General features: G+C 39.2%; 1 long non-coding RNA gene across 1 annotated transcript in view; it reads right to left on the bottom strand.

Annotated features, from left to right (window-relative positions):
- The window catches only part of LOC309960172, a 217,936-nt gene that overhangs the window by 96,382 nt on the left and 103,893 nt on the right, over nucleotides 1-17,661 (bottom strand). Inside the window, exon 3 of the long non-coding RNA XR_014326124.1 lies at nucleotides 2,076-2,241. This is a non-coding gene — a long non-coding RNA (uncharacterized lncRNA). The remainder of the gene's footprint in view (nucleotides 1-2,075; nucleotides 2,242-17,661) is intronic.

The raw sequence follows: 17,661 nt of genomic DNA, 5'->3' as shown, positions 1-17,661 counted from the left end.
GCAGCATTTAACTCTCCCCTTGTACTGAAAATGAGACTTCCCACTTTCCATTCTAGAAAAATCCTCTTCAATGATTATGTCATTAGACTTCTGTTTCTGAAGGGAAAATTATAAACTCTCTGAAAAAGCGAATTCTCACTCCATAAGTCACAACCTTAATAAGGGGTTAACAAGTTCAATTAAAATACTGAGTAAGATTTACATCTGGGGGGCAGCTAGAGTCGTGGAGGAGAGGACTAAACATCTTCTTAGCATTCTTTACTCCATAAAGCATTTATCATCCCTGAGGTTCAACGACCCCGGAAGTAATCTGCACACACTGGGTTTCCATAAGCACCTTATACTGCCTACAGGGCCCATTGGCTCTAAGCCAACTGGGAAAACTTCAAGTTACTACAGAGATTGGCAAATACTGGGAACTTGTTAGATAGCTGAATACCTGTGATTCATACCTGTCTTCTCAGAATATGCAAAAGTCTAACCACAAATGAAGAGAAATTTGATGTAATATTATCTGATACTAGCTGGTATCAGTTACTAACCAACAGTATAGAAATACATGCCTTGTCAGGAAGAGTATCAATGCTTGATAATTGTCTAAGGAAATTTATCTTGACTAAGACATGTTCTTCCACGTATGTGTTCCAAGAAGCAGTGGGATGAATAACCTCAGGAATTTTTCTCCTAGAATCTAGGGCTCAATGGCGGGATAGGGGGACTTCTCAGAAGACTAACTTTCAATTAGCCTTGCCCAGACAAGTTGACTGATTAGACCTTTGAGGATGTTGAGTATCTGCAGGATGTGGTCTGGTGACTGGATTTTAGGTCAAAGTTCAGTTTTATCCATGGTTTTGTCAACTAGTCAGTGACCTCAGGGAAATCTCTTCAGCATGCCAATCTTCAATTTCACTTTCTACCAGTTGTCAGTTCTGACCTGTTGGATCAGATTCTTCCTGTCTTCCCATCTAAGATTCAGGTCAGTCTGTCACAAGCTTCTACCATTGACCACATCCTCTGCCAAGACACTCCTCCCTTGGCCTGCCCCAGCCTTGTTTCACCCCTCCAGGTAAGGTAACACCTAGTTATAAACTAAGTGTCAAACTATTGCCTGTCTGAAGGGGATATGCCTTTGCTTGTTGGGACACACCTTTTTCAGGCACCCTGAGGCCCAGCAGCCAGGTGGAAGAATCATTGCCACTAAATTCTTGGTGGTCCAATCAACTAGACTCATGTGTAAGGCATCCTTAAGACAACATACGCACCTACAGAGGGATGAATAGATTGTACTTGCTAAATAATGCCTGAAGAATGATTTCAGTCCTGAGAGAAAGATATTGCATAAACACAAGTTATAATATTCTTAATACCAATCTACACCCAGGTCTGTAGACACTGATACGCTACATAAAGATCCTCCGGCTGAAGGCCAAAAGAAATGAGTAATATCCTGATGGGTAACTAATTTTCTATTCAAACTGATGTTTTTGATCAAGATGAAAGATGACATGAGGATGCTAAGAGTTGGTGAGCAGAGAGGAGTATTTATACCATGTGGGAAAAGCATCAAGGAATGAAGAGCACAGACAGCATGAAGTTAGAACTATAACAAGAAGTGAGGCCTTCCAGAAAGGCTATTTGTGGAGATGTCTACTGTTCTGTTTAACAAACATTTATCGAGTGCCTCTCATGTGCCCAGCACAATGCTAAGCACTAAACACCAAGGTAAATAAGATGTGGTCCCTGCCTGGACAGAGTTTATCCTCTTATACCATGTAGTTGACACTTTGCTAAGTAGCCAACTCACCTGGCTCTTTGTTAAAACTAGAGATTCCCATCCCCACTGGCCAGGCCTTGGATTAAAGATTCAAGGATGAAGGCTAGGAATAGTTATGTTTTACAAGTGTCTCTGATGATTTGATGATTAGCCAAGTTCGGGGAAACACTGGTCTAGTGAAACAAACATCTGATGATTATGAGAACAATTTTCTCTTTGATCATAAATAATAATTATGCGATTTTTCAGCAAAGTGGAGACCACTCAACTCATCTCCCACATACAACAGCTGAAGGCTCACCTCAATCTTACACTTTCTTTGGTCCCCCGTGCTTCAAACTGTGCAAAGAACGTAATCAATAAGTATTTGTTGGGATTTCCTTGGTGGTCCAGTGGTTAAGACTTCGCCTTCCAATGCAGGGAGTGCAGGTTTGATCCCTGGTCAGGGAGCTAAGATCCCACATGCCCTGTGGCCAAAAAAAAAAAACGCAAAACATAAAACAGAAGCAATATTGTAACAAATTCAATAAAGACTTTAAAAATGGTCCACATCAAAAAAATAATAATAATAAATCTTAAAAAATAAATAAATATTTGTTAAATAAACACCAAAGTAGGTAGATAGAAAAATAAATATAGAAAGGAATTTTCCTTCAAATTATCACATTAAAAAAAGTTCATATCTATTTCAGAACCACAAATGCTAAGTCACATACTTTGATCTTTTCTGTAACAACCTTTTGAATCTTTCAAGCATATTCTCTTGGTAACCTTAAATCATTTTTGAAAAAATGAAAGCTATAAATCAACACAAAAATAAACAAACAAAAAAATTCCTGAGGCTGTCTATCAGCGCCACCTGCCACCATAAAGAACTTTTACTTAATGATTTTTTTAGAGATGGAGGATTTTGTTCGCCTTTTGCAGAGAGTAAAGATTCCTTGTCTCTCTGAATTACCAAATAAGAGATATAGTTCTTTCTATCATTTCTGTTGCTTAATCTAAACCTGATTTCTTCCAGAATTAGGCAGATATCTTTGCCAGTAATCTTTTTAAATGTTTCCTGATGACTTCTTATTTCCTTCAAAATGTCATAATTATATTACAAGGAAATTGTAATGAAAGCATCCAAACTTTGTTCAGGAGAAAACTTGATAATCTGGCACAGTTAATGGTAGAATGCAAGAAATATACTTTAGTTACATGGAACTTGGGGGAGGGGAAGAGACATTCAATGTGCATATGATGTCTTCAGTGATTTTATATTTGAAATCCTTGCAACATTAAAAAAATGATGTTTTGAGCTCTAGTTTGGTTCAGCTTTTAATTGGTTGAACCCATGATAAACATATAAGGCAAAAATAAAGCTATGAAAGCATTCTTAGCAAGTATCCTTGCATTTATTGCTGAAGCAATCCATTTATCATTGTTGAGAAATGGGGTCAGTAACATCATTTCATCTTTCCTGGGGCGACTAAAAAGCAGGCTTTTCAGGAGCCAAGAGAGATAGCTGTCTCATGAGTTTCATTTTTTTTCAAGTCCCTTGTTGCTACAATTTTAGAAAAAAATGTGTTTGAGGTCACTTAGTGTTCATGGCAAAACAAGAGCATGTAAGAAAGAAAATGAGTGAGCTGCACTACGGTGAGCAACAGTTTCACCCATTCATGATCCAAGACTCAACAGAAATGAAATTCAACTGACCCTGAGTCAGGTAAGAAGTAGAACTCTCAGGACCCTTTAAGCACTTTTGCTCGGAGCACTCATCAACCAAAGAACTATTTTGCTGCTTTGGATCAGCAAGGTTGCTTTCTTACTGATTTCACAATGTTCCTCCTCAGGCACTAATCTTGTTTCTGGATATTGCCCAGAACCACGTCTCAGGAGGCCAACCAGCTCTCAATGAAGAAGCAAAAAGCTTATGTATATTGGAAGAAAAGAAATGAGTATATTTCCATATTGTTTGTTTGTGTGTTTGTTTTTGTGCAAGAATTAGAGACAATCAGAGAATGCCCTGTAGACTAGAGAGAGCTCTGGAGACTCATGAAGTTTGGCAGTGAGGCATCTTATTATCAGACGAGGTCCATTTTAGTGGCACACCCAAGTTTAACCCCACTATTTGCCTGAGTAAACTGACTAAATACATTGATCTTATCTAACAGTTTCTGACTGCCATCATCTCCAACCTAGAGTGAGAATATAAACTTTAGGGATCCATAGCCCTATGGAAAAAGAACAGCCTAAAAAAAGAAAATATGGCAATATATGTACTGAAGTCCAAATGTGAGAATTTGAAAACACAATAGCAAAACATGATTTAGCATATTGTTCATCTGAACTTTTCCCTGAGTATCTCATTATCTCTACTTTGGATCTTCCTGCCAGTTCGTAAATTAGGAATATCACTCTTTGAGGTATCCCATGAAAGAGCTTTTTAAAATGTTACCATTTGTCCATCTGGCATCACTTTGTAATTATGCCTCACCTTTACTAATGGTATTATTCATGATAAATACTGTCAATCAAAACTAAACATCTCTTTGGGAACATACCCTACCTCCTGTTTCAATGTCAAATTCTAGTGAAGTCACTGCTAACCAATGAGGCTCACACTGGTGCCATATCCTAGCTGATGATAAGCTTCAATTGCCTCAACATTTATGTTCCTCAGCCGCTTTCCTGATTTCTCTTCTTACTTTACTTTGCACACTCTCCTTTGGTGACTTCAACCACACTCACTTCACCTTGGTATATATAGATGATTTACAATATATGTTCTCTGCCCAGATAATTATTCCATAAAATCAAATGCCCACTACTAGGCTCTTCCTTTATGAGTTCTGCCAAGAGTCAAGCCATCAAATTGTATATGGAGCCACAGAAGTCCCTCTGAAGATGATCTAATATTTGAATATATCATCACTGCATAGTGAATGTGCCAACTTCCTTCAGGATTTTTTAATCTTTGAATATGTTATTGCCTTGGTTTGGAATGTTCTTCCACTTTATCTTTTGTGCATTCAGTTCATCCTTCAAAATATAATCCAAACACAGCCCTGTAGGTTCTGAGACTAGGGAGGATTTGATGACAAGACAGAGGGTTCAATAGTCAGAAAAGCCAAAAGCCAGTAGCAGATGTGCCCTAGAGACTACCCAGAGTTAAAATTATCAAAGCCAAAGTTGCCACCAAGTTCAAAGGCAATCACATGGAGATAAATCCAAAAAGATCAGAGCAAGGGTGATATAGTGAACAGTGATGAAACAAGTCATGAAGAGCAAAGGTAGAAGTGAACAAGTGGGCCAAGACGGCTAACTCCAAAGGGGGTTGAAAACTCTGTGCTTATTTTTACTGAGTATGGGCTTCATGGTTGGCCGTATGTAAAGACATAGTATCAAGATAGATTCTGTACATTATTTATATCTTTATATGTCTGCCTCTCATAGCAGGAACAATAAACAGTAAAGGCAATACACTCCTAAAGAAAGAGACTTTCCTTTATGTTTTCTCCGTAACTCCAAAGAGAGAAATATAACTTGAGTGAATCCAGTCATGCCACATCACACTGACTGTGAATTGGTGAGTATCATTCAATTACAACCTGAAGGGGTCCCTAAAGGTTGTCTATTCTGACTCTCTTTTATCACAGAGATGATATGACTGATCTTCCCCCTTTGGCCTCAAGCAGTTGTCCTTATCACTATCTGGTAATCCATTATGCACCATCTGCAAGAGTCTTACGTTAACTTTTAACTTGCTTTTTAACTGTTTATGTATAATGCAGCTGTAATCTTCTTGTGGGTAGTGCTTATATGTGAGTTTATTTTGGTCTGCGGTTCATTCCAAGTGACCAGAAAATCTGGCATTGATTTGCATGAGACTTTTTGCTCAAAATATATTTTGGAGGCAAAAACAGAAGAAGCAAAGCATAAAAGTTTTTTGGGTTTTTTTTAACTATGAATTCAACTTAGGAAAGCCTCAAAAAATGTTATGAATTCCATTTCTTTCTTCCAGAATTGGTTGTTTTTATGAATGAGAAATATGTGAAAAGTTGATTGTTTTCACAGTTGAATGTGGGGCAAGAGATCTGGATGTGCCAAAATGCTCCAGGAGATCTTCATACACTTTTTCCCAAACTTTAACTTAATTACTGAAAAACTGATTTTCAAAAATATGTTTGTGACAATATGCCATTACTCGTGGCATTAGTAATATAATGTGTATGTGTGTGTGTGTGGTGTGAACTTATAACTACCTTAACTTGCTTTTATCGTATTAGATCATTTTGACTATTTAATTTCATCAGTGGTACAAACTAATTCTATGAGAAACCTAATCACTCAGTATCTGGTAACTCTTTTTTGTTCTGCAACAAACCTGAGACAAAGTTACTGTGAGTAAAACAAAAGTAAACACAAGTTAGTAATTACTGAGAAAAAAAGGTGTTTTCTTGTTAAAAACAAAAAAAACAAAACAAAAAAACACCATTTTAACAAGAAGCAAGACCACCAGCGTACACTTATAGTTCTGTCTTGGGCAGGAAAATGAACTAAGTGACCTCTTTCCATCATTTCCAGCCCTGTGACTCAATCAGCAAAAGGCTTTCAGAGTCATGTGATAGCATAAGCCAAGACTGCTGGTAATTTCAAAGTCTTTCAACTATTTTCCCAGGAATTTTATCCTCTCTGGGCTATAAGCTTCACTTCAGAAATATGGGAGGTGACCATGATAAAGCAAAGAGGCATCCCTTTGGATCAACTTGGAAGGCCACGTGCACCTGTGCAGTGACACAATGCAGTCACACCCTGTAAGTGCTGTTGAACATTCACATCATGACTCAGTCCAGGTACTCACTCACTAATCCATTTCAGGCTCCGGAAACACAGCCAAATTTCAACCAACTTAGATTTCTCACCTTTGGTAGTACTTGACAAGTTTGGCCAACTATGTCTTACAAAGCCCCAAACAGGTAAGTTTTTACTGGATTCTAATTTCACTGTGTAATCTGCTTTTGTTTACACAAGCAACACATGATTCAAGGTGGGAAAAAACAAGCTAACTACATTTTGACTAAAATGAACTTTGACCTTGTCTACATAAGGCAAGAACTTTCTAACATAATGTATTTATAACTCTCCCACCCCCATTCCTAGCCTTCATTCAGTTTGGGTTCTATACACAGCTAGAAATAAAAATGAAAGGGAAAAATCTGGAAGCCAGTAACATAGTGTTCGATTTAGACTTTTGGCAATCCAAAAACAAGAAGTTCACAGATACATTTCATATGCTCTTCTAACAAACAGAAGACCCAGACTAATGTTTGTGGAGAAATACACCCTATTATTTCCTAAGAGGCCCCAGCAAGTCCCCCAGGAAACCCACGAACTATTATATCCTGAGAGGCCTTTTGACAGTTCTTGATCATTCTGTTTGGCTCTACGACAGTCAAAAAACCCTTTGTCCCCAGAAATATTCCTTTAATATAATTAAGCAAGAAGAAGTTCAAAGCAAAAATTTGCTGTTTCCTCTGCCTATCCAGTCTTTCCATCAAACTGCTAATACAATGATGAACAATTCATTTGCTATGAAATGATTCCACTTTTGCCATAGCAAGCAGCCTAAAGAGGGATATATTTCACAAGTATATCTATCTATTCCCTAAAAATGATGAGGCTCATTTACTGAGGAATAAAAAAAGCAAGCCGCACACCATGTACCACACAATCCCATGCTGGCAAGCTATACCTTTGTATGTATAAATATAAAAATACACTGTAAGGCTAAAAACTACTGACGTAATGCTGATTATCCCTGGATGGTGAGATTATGAACATTTATGGTTTTTTCCTTATATGTCACTGTCTTTTCTGAAATGTTTGCAGTAGCATGCGTGACTGGCTTTTTTCCTGCCTGTAAATATAACTTGAGAATATAAACATTTACAAACAATCATAAAGGAACAATAAAGCTATTTTCATTTTTTTAATAAAATGAAAAAATATTAGTCAAAATAAGTCTGCACTAATGTGGCAATTTATTCCTTTCCCTCAATATGAACTGCACCCGGAATTTAGAGTTCAATCTTAAATTAGGGAGTTATATACTAAGAGCCCATAAGGCTTATTCATTAAAACATTTCTATACAGTTCTTCTGCATCCTGTAGGGGTGGCAATGAATGAATAAAACTCATACCATTTTCAGCATCTCTCAGCCTCTAATCATTTGCATTACTTTTCACAACCAAAAAGTATACCACTAACCAAATCTCAAGCTATAACTCTATCCCAAAAAAGGAGATGTCACAAGTCACTTTTAAGAAATACAATAGGACTTTTTTTTCTTGTAATGAACGCTGAAAGGGAAATGTTTTACTTGTCCTGACAATTCTAGCAAGCTATAGCCCCAAAATATGAGTAGGACACGGAGCCAAAAGCTTTTCTAAGGCTAGACAAATACTAGCGGCATTAATAAAGAACCAGAGACACCTACTGCAGCATTCTTGGGGTTTACAGTGTGATTATTGTTTTATGAGAAGAGAAGCTATCTTGAATGCTATGACAATTTTGTTTCCTAGGAGCTAGAAAAACTAGAAGGCGAGAGGGGTGAGGGGGGACAGTAACTGATAAGGAAAAAGTACATGGGCCGAATGCCGTCTCAAGGAGGTATTTATGAGATCTTTTCCTCTTTTATGAGAATTTTAATCTCCGGAATCAGAATTCTGTTTGAGATGTATGTAAGCCCTGGGGGAGTTTCTGAGGTACTGTCTTCCAGTAGATACCCTAATGGACAATCTGCTCTGCTTATGATGATAAGACTTTAGTCCAAGTTTGGTCTTTCAAAATACAGCATGAATGTGCCAGCATCTCTCCCTTCCTCATGAAACACTTTTCCTCTATTTCAAATTCATTTAATGGCAATCCATGCTCTACCTAACTATATAGAACAAGCAAACCTCAAGGTCCAAAATGAGTGCTACTCTGTTCCTTTATCAAGGTTATAACTGGTGGTTAAATATCATTCTCCAACACCCCCACCAGCCTGCCCATATTCGGGCTCGGGCTGCAGAAGATGGAGGACCTGTTGCTTGACATGCCAATGTTGAGACTCTCTTCCTCGCTGGATGCATTCAGCTTACTACAGGTCTCCCAAGTTAACAAGTACTGGAACAAGGTGGCTGAGAGTGATCAGCTGTGGAGAAACCTGTGTCTGAGGAAGTGGAGCATCCTCTCCTAGCAGTGCCTGGGTGCACAGACATGGAAGCAGTACTTCCTCAAACAAAGCGGAGCATCGATGGCGTTGGCACAACCAGAGACCTCTGTCTACAAAGAAGCAACTGGGAACCTCAATACAGGCAGAAGGTACCCTAGAGGTACCCTCTTACCCTCTTCTTCCTAAAACTTGCTGTTTTAGGAAGAAAAAAGAAAGAGGAAGAGCAGCAAGGTAAAGGGGGCCTGAGAAGTTCAGGCTGTCTCTCCTATCCATGGCTAGAGCTTTGCGCTTTCCTCTATTTCCCTGAAAGTTTGGCTTCTTCTGACCTTACTACCCAAAGCAGGACAGTTAGGCCAACAGAGAGACAGAGCCTGCCTCTCCCCATAACCTTGGATATTCTACCCAATGCCCAAAGAACCTGACTTTTTTCCTTCAAACCAAGAAATAGAGTTCTTGTAAAAGTTGATTTCTTGCCGATCTTTCCCTTTCCCCACGATTATACCAGTGAGGAAGAACAATTAGCAGGTTACTCCCAGAACCAGTGGTACCCTGGCAATGCATGGTATACATGATTTGTATGTCTAAAAGGAGGCGCTGCTGACAATGGTGGAGAAATCCAGAAAGCATCTGGGAAAATCCCTGACAAGGCATGCCTTCCTTTCAGCCTCTACACCAGGTGTCACACACACACGACCAACTATCATCTTTCATGGCCCAGTACAAACTTGTACCCTGGGACCTAGGCCAAGCATGATCCCTTTGGGCTTACCCAGTTCAAACTTGTAAAGTGTGTCCCTTCCACTCTACCCCCAACCAATATACTCACACACATGCACATGCCATCTCAGCCCAGCCCCTATGTAATCTCATCAATCATAAGGGAAACATTTTATTTTTAATTCTAAAACTGTGCTATACACTGCAGACAGTTTTGTAAGGTTTGGATTGTGGGCCCTAACACTTGTCTTATGCAATTGATATGTCTGAGTTCTTTCCTAGTGTAACAGAGCTACAAGGGTAACACTTTTTTTTTAATTTATTTACTTTATTTATTCATTTTTGGCTGTGTTGGGTCCTCATTGCTGCGCGCAGGCTTTCTCTAGTTGTGGCGAGTGTGGGCTCCTCTTAGTTGCAGTGCTTGGGCTTCTCATTGCAGTGGCTTCTGTTGCTGTGGAGCACGGGCTCTAGGTGCGCAGGCTTCAGTAGTTGCAGCACGCGAGCTCAGTAGTTGTGGCTCGCGGACTCTAGAGCACAGGCACCGTAGTTATGGCGCACAGGCTTAGCTGCTCCACGGCATGTGGGATCTTCCCGGACCAGGGCGTGAACCCATGTCCCCTGTACTGGCAGGTGGACTCTTAACCACTGCACCACCAGGGAAGCCCAAGGGTAACACTTTTAGTAAGAGTATGCTAGCTTCCACATTTCTCCATAAGTCAAGACTCTGGATAGAATAGGCTTTGAGCCTGAAAAAAAGGGGGGAGGGAGGGAATTTTTTTTTTTTAAGTAATAGTTTTCTTGTACTAAAACTGATATCGGCCTGACTCTATTTTAATACTCATAGTTAAACCACTGAAGTAATTATATGGTGAATCTGACAGCAGCATTCTTCTTGTCTGCTCTACATTGTCTGACTTTTTAAAAACTGGAAGACTCAGAGGGAATCTCTGTTTCTTTTGGAATCTGTTGATGCCCTCCTGTTTGGGGCTGTTACGTGGGCCTTGCTCAGTGGACACTACTCTGTGCTGCCCAGACCCCCTTTAGGAGTTGCTCATCCCCCTGCTGCTGTGAGTGTTAGCTGCTGCGACTAACAACTAAACACTTCTCCGGGAACTGCCCTCAGCTGAGGGAGAATGACCCACTCCCTGGGTGCAGCCTGCATCCAATGCCTGATCAAAATGAGGGGAGAAAGGTCCAGGCCCCTTGCCTCAACCGGAACAACTCCAAAGGTCCATCCAAGCTCCAGAACTCCCCATAAGATCATCTGAAGCTCCTGTCACAATTGCGTTACAACACAACTTCTCCCTCTGCCTCCCTTCTTCCCTCACCTCTATGCAGATATTTCTGAAATCATACCTGGCGGCACCTATGAGCAAATCTCCATCTCAGAGCTTTCCTTGTGGGGAACCAAACCTCAGACAGCTCCCAGATGCTGTCCTGGGAACTAGACTCTGAAAGGAAATTTTGGAGCTGGATCCCTCACTGACTGGTCAGCAATGAAGACTAGTAGTAGGTGGTGCACTGATTGCCCTTAGCATGCAATTCAACTGCAAAACAACTTCACAGTGGTGAAAGGACCACCTATGTAATTTGCAGGACCCAGTGCAAAATTAAAATGTGGGGCCCCTTGTTCAAGGAAAAAAAAAAAACCCAGGAATAAAAAATGCTGCCAGAGAGTCTTTATAAAGTTTTTCCCTTTCTTCTGCAGTCTCTGACTTCTCATGGGATTTTAATTTGCTATCTACTGTTGTCCATTAAAATTTTTAATTATTAACTTGAGTCCTACCACTTATCTTTATATTGTGCAATATCAGTTTTAAATGCAGATATAAGATTATTTACCTCGTATGCAGAATCATAGAAATGACACAATTCATAGCTCCTAGCTTACACATGAATATATACTTCGTTCTTAGCAGAACAGTGGAAAAACAGCACAAAAATAACCCAACTGTTAGTTTCACTTCTTAATACACACATTCTACCAACACTATCTTTGGCTTATTGATGAGTAAAGAAAGACTGAAAAGAAAAGAAATTATGTCCTGTCTTTCTCTTTCCTTGCATCATTCCAGTCCTCACCTCTCACTCAGTTACAGTCTTACTTACCTTGTCCTTGCTTTGCATCTCCCTGAACTCCCACGTATGCTGGAGAATTCTGAGTTCATGGAGCACAGCAAATGCTTTGCGCTAATGGAATGGCACAGAATGGTGGACACGCGTGGTGCACCTATCTCTGCTGTTCATGCACAGGTTCCACTGCCCCATCAGAGTTCATTTACAAAATACAGTGAAAAGATAAAATTATTAATAATTTCAAGATGGTGTCAGCATAGTATTAAACCAAGTGTGGGACATTTCTAAGCACAGGGCCCTGTGCAATTCCACACGTTGCAAACCCATGAAGGAAGCCCTGAGTATGAACTGGGTCAGGATATTGGGAGAAGGAAATGCACTAACAAATATAACACCTAAGGCATCTGAGAGGTTCACAAGGACTATGAAACTGGATGGCTGTTGCTCCAGACCATTGAGACCCTAGAGAAAGACAATGGAAGGCTGAGGGTGATTAATCACGAATATAAGGTGAAATGTGAAAAACAGGGCATTTTGGCTTCCAAAGAGATTCTCATCTCCTACAGCCGAAGGGCAGAAAAGACTGAGGATCACACTCAGTACTTAATGACTGCAGGAGCACAGGTACTAAGAAAGCTGAATTCTCAGCTTTAGCAGGCCTGTGTTACCAAGGCCAAGGTCCTGATTGGGAAAAAATGGAACCCTGAAAACTGAGATGAGAACATTTGAGTAGATCTGGTCAAAAATCTGGAATCTCTGAAAAGAGACATGCACCCCCAATGTTCATAGCAACATTATTACAATTACCAAGATATGGAAGCAATCTAAGTGTCCATCAATAGGTGAATGGATAAAGAAGATGTGCCATACACACACACACACACACACACACACACACACACACACACACACTGAAATACTACTCAGTGATAAAAAAGAATAAAAATTTTGCCATTTGCAGTGACATGGATGGACTTGGAGGGCATTATGCTAAGTGAAATAAGTCAGACAGAGAAAGACAAATGCTGTATAATATCACTTATATGTGAATCTAAAAAATACAACAAACTAGTGAATATAACAAAAAAAGAAGCAGACTCACAGATACAGAGAACAAACTAGTGGTTACCAGTGGGGAGAGGGGAGGGGGAGGGGCAATATAGAGGTAGGGAATTAAGAAGTACAAACTATTAGGTATAAAATAAGCTACAAGGACATATTGTACAATACAGGGAATATAGCAAATATTTTATAATAACTATAAATGGAATATAACCTTTAAAAATTGTGAATCACTATACTGTACACCTGTAACATATAATATTGTACATCAACTATACTCCAATAAAAAAATCTTGAATTTCCAAATTTCCCTGAGCCAGGGATCAGCCGGCTTTTTCTATAAAAGGCCAGATAGTAAATATTTTAGGCTTTCTGGGCCATGGGGTTGCTATCACATCTACTCACCTCTGCTGTTGCATCAGTAACATGAAAGCAGACATAGACAGTAGATAGTGAATAGGTGTGGCTGTGTTAACAATAAACCTTTATTTACAAAAGTAGGCCACATTTGTTCTTTCAGACCAGTCAAATCAAAGTTATAAGACAGAAGTGGAACATTAGAGACCAGGCACAAGCAGGGCCAGAAAGCACAAGTAAACTGCCTCAACAAACAGCCAGACCCCATGTCATCCACAATTTTCGCACCCAAGCCCGTCCCTCAGCTTACAGCTTTGGCTGCATTAGGAGTGGGGATCCCTTCTGAGAAGGAAACAAATGAACTTTATTGACAGAGGAGTCAACGTGGTGTGTGGTACAAGTCATTGGGTTATTGCTTGAGCTCATACCTTACTCAAAGTGGGGAGTAATCCTTCCAAAGGACAGGATTTCAGGCAGTGCTGGTCACCCACTTTGAGGAGAAAGAAACTGGCCCAAGGTAAGAGTATATGCAGAATCTTAGGTTGAGGAGGACAGGTGGGGGAAAGAATTTGTGACTGCTCAAGTGCTTATAAGGAGAAAGAATGTGAGACTGGATTCGAGGAAGTCTCAGAAGGAGGCATGTATATACACCCCAGAATCTCAGAGTCCATTTCCTAGGGATCACGACCTACCACCGCTTACCTTGTCCTTATATTTATTCAAGTAACCTTTTATTGCCTACTAGTGTGCCGGTCACAGTAGTAAATGATGAGATTACAAAGGTAAATTAGACTAGGTCTCTATCCTCAAGGAGCTCACTGTCTAAATGAAGAAAATAGGCATGAATACAATGGGATCAATGACACTCTATTTAAAGTAAAGGACAAAGTACCATAGGAATCCAGAGAAAACAAATGAGCGTGAAGAGAAACTTTGTAGAAGATGGACTATTTGAATTCATGTAACACGTGAAGTATAATGTTAAAAAAAAAAAGGTATGTCCTTTCCTTCCCACAGGCATTAATCCTATTCCTAATTTTCCCTTCCCACCCAATAACTATTCTATACTTTTTCCTTACTAACAAAAATCAAAAATGCAGAGTGGCTATATTACCACTTCAAAATACTTCCTTCAACTCCCTGTAGCTAGCTGTGGTTATGTGACCCAGTTCTGGCCAACGAGACATAAAAGCAACTCTATTACAAGAGAATCTGGAAAATGTTTTTTAAATTGTTGTTGTTGCTATTATTACTATTATTATTATTATTAAAAAGAGACAGAGTAAGCTCACATGTGCCTTTTGTTGTTTGCTTTTGTCCTTAGTCTGAAATTTGAACATAATTCCTAGAAGTAGAACTTAAGTCCATGAGGATGAAAGCCATATATTAAGGATGGTAGAACAAGAAACAAGAAAAAAGAAGGATCCTTATTTCTCATTGACATCCTTGAACAATGACACTGGATTACCTCCAAGTCCCTCCTAAGTCTGAAAACTCAAACCCTGTTTGGCTCACCACTGTAGTTCAGGTGTAAGCTGCATGTGGCCAAAGAAAATCTTAGCCAATAAACTATACAAAGGGTAAACCAAGAGGTCTACCATACTGATTATTTTTAGTCTGTTTATCTTCCAGAAGCAACACCATGAATTTCATTGGCCTCTCTTGACGTGACATCAGTTGTGTGTATTTTTATGCCACTTCTCTCCATGCATGAGGAACCCTGGTATTTCAAGTTGAGAAAACATTTCACAACAGAAGCTAAATACTCTGAACTTGCAAGCAACAAGATGAGAGACATGATCTCTCTGTTTCAGATTCACAGATACTTTATAGGTAATTCAGAACTTTTCATAAACATCCTCAAACTAGACTGACAATTTAACTTTTACTTTGTTCCGTGTGATGAAAAAGGTTGTAGTGTGCGGCAGAACCCTTATACTCTAACACTCTCTCCCCTCTCAGCAAATCTCTGAACCCTGTAAAGAATATCATTTCCACCTCTGAGTCTAGATGATTATACTGACACTAAATGAATGATGTCAGAAACCAGGTCTTTAACATCACCACACAAAGAAATATGCTATTGTACGATCTACTTTCTTCATTTTTCTGACTGTGATTAACCCCAACAATAACCACAGTAACAAGGAAAGGCAAGAAACCAATGCTGCTGAAAGTAGCACTATGGAGAGAAACAGGAGCGTAAGGCGCTCAGGAACAGACAGTTAATTTGATAACTGAAAAGCCTCACCGCAGTTTCTAATCTTGTTGCGAGGGCTTTTCTAAGATTGTACTTCAGTATCCCCTTCTGTAAAACGGAGATCATACCATGCCTCACAGACCATGCTCTGATGTTCTGAAGGTAAAAATCTTATTTTTTCCACAGTTATCCCAATTTATTTTCTCAGACTATGACATTTCTCAAAAGAAGCACAGAGATGTTTTTTCCCAGGTCTTTTGTTCAGGTTGGTAGCTCTAATTTGAATTTCAAATATAATATGATATTATGCAAAAATTAGGTCTTAAGCAACAAACCTGCAGTAACTTTTCTTACAAGTTTATTAAATCCTGCCTAAATTCACTATGTCTTAAAAACATGATTTTCTACACCTCTGAAAGATCCCAAGAGGGGACAGGATTTTGTTTACTCTCACACAGAGGCTGATTTATTTTTCCCACATGACTTATTTTAGGGACCATCTCAGAATAATACTCTTCTTGAGGTATAAACGGCACACAAAAAACTGCATATGATTTAATTACATAACATGGTAAGTTTTGCCATATGCGTACACTCATAAAGCCATCACCACAATTGAGAAAATGAATATAGCCATCATTTCCAAAAGTTTCTTCTTGCTTGAAGATAAAAATCTTAATCAGTGTTAAGATGCATTAAATTTCCAAAGGGTCAGGTGTGCACGTGCGCACGCGCGCGCGCACACACACACAGGCACAGTAATAGTATCACTGGTCTTTAGTCAGAAGACACTGGTAGAGGGCAAGTCCATTTGACCTTACTTCTTTGTAAAGTATTAAAAGAAGTTGCATAAAATTGCTGTGAGAAGGGAGAGTTCTCACAGCATTAGGAACTGAGAGTTCCTAATGTGCTTTGGATTGCTGTGAAACATTTCAAGGATTAAAAAAAATTGTCAAAAAAAAAAAATTGTCAAGGGAAGCTAATGATTCTGGAAACAGCATAGGACATGGTAGGGGGAAGTACAGAAACAAAACCAAACCCTCCACAGCCTTAGAGTCTGGAAAAACATCTTGACTTTTTATTTCAGATACACCTGAGTCTTCTGGGGCAACAAATGGGAAATCACAGCTCTACCAACAGGCACCAACTTGATATTTTAGAGGCTTGCTTTTTTTTCTTCCTACAACTCAGACAGGTTTTTTTAAGTCTTAGCAGAACGGCTAGACTAGGTAATCCACATAAGCAGCTGCTGCAATGTGATCTTTTTCTAACATTTTAATGTAGAGCTGTGAACTTTTCTGGCTTTGGGCTATGTTGGGAACATTTGGAGTAAACTTACTTGATTTAAAGGTTATTACTGTTAGGACTCTGTCTGATCTGCCTCAGATGGAGGGTTTGCACTGAACAATCACCCATGATATCAAACTACAATTGAAAAGGGAAGCAGCTGATGTGTGAATGATCTTCAAATACTGATCCTATGCACTTAAAAAAAAAACTTAAGATTATTTCCTTATTTTTAATTTCCTTAAGTGTAAAAGAATTTTATTTTCTAGATCTCAGATATTTACTTATATCCTGCTCATCAGCCTCTTGGGGGATAGGACTGGATGATCATCAGTGTGCTGTAGAAGGAAAATTCTCAAGCTTTGACATTCAACTACCTAAGTTCCAGCCACAGCTCTGTCACTTACTAGCTGCATAAGCTTGGGCAAATCACCTCATCTCCACCTTTCAATATCATCATGTGTGAACTGGGGATATAATTGTATCTAATTGGTAGAGCTGGTGCCTGGATTAAAATACATAGAAAGTGTTTACTATAGGACGCCTAGTAGTCACTCATTAAATGTTTATCTTGGGTGCTAACATCAATATAATAGTTAATACCAATCTTAGAAACCAATTGTATCATATGTTGCATTTACTGATTATTATTGTGACAGCTGGAAGAGAGGGAAAGAATTTGACCTGAGGCTTTTAACACATACCTTTTTAAGATAATGTAATAAAATTTTGGCCATTTTGCAAATGTGCCTCAAGATCACATAAAGGCCAAGTTTCCTTACTTTAATAAGGAGTAGGGTCTACTAAGAAGTAGTGATAAATTTTCCCTACTTATAAGTAGGGTGAGATTGAATATCCTCCCCCATATCTGACTGACATTGACAGACATGCGCTTCTAAAGGAGAGCTCTGGGTATGGTTATTGTAGAACACTTATCATAGAGTTCTTCTCGCTTTTCCCTTTTGCTGGGGGCTGGCTGGGGG

This window comes from Leucopleurus acutus, assembly GCF_964270905.1.
Source record: "Leucopleurus acutus genome assembly, chromosome: 3".
Lineage (NCBI taxonomy): Eukaryota > Metazoa > Chordata > Mammalia > Artiodactyla > Delphinidae > Leucopleurus > Leucopleurus acutus.
The sequence above is the reverse complement of the archived record's forward strand: the minus strand, read 5'-3'. Positions and strand labels throughout refer to the sequence as shown.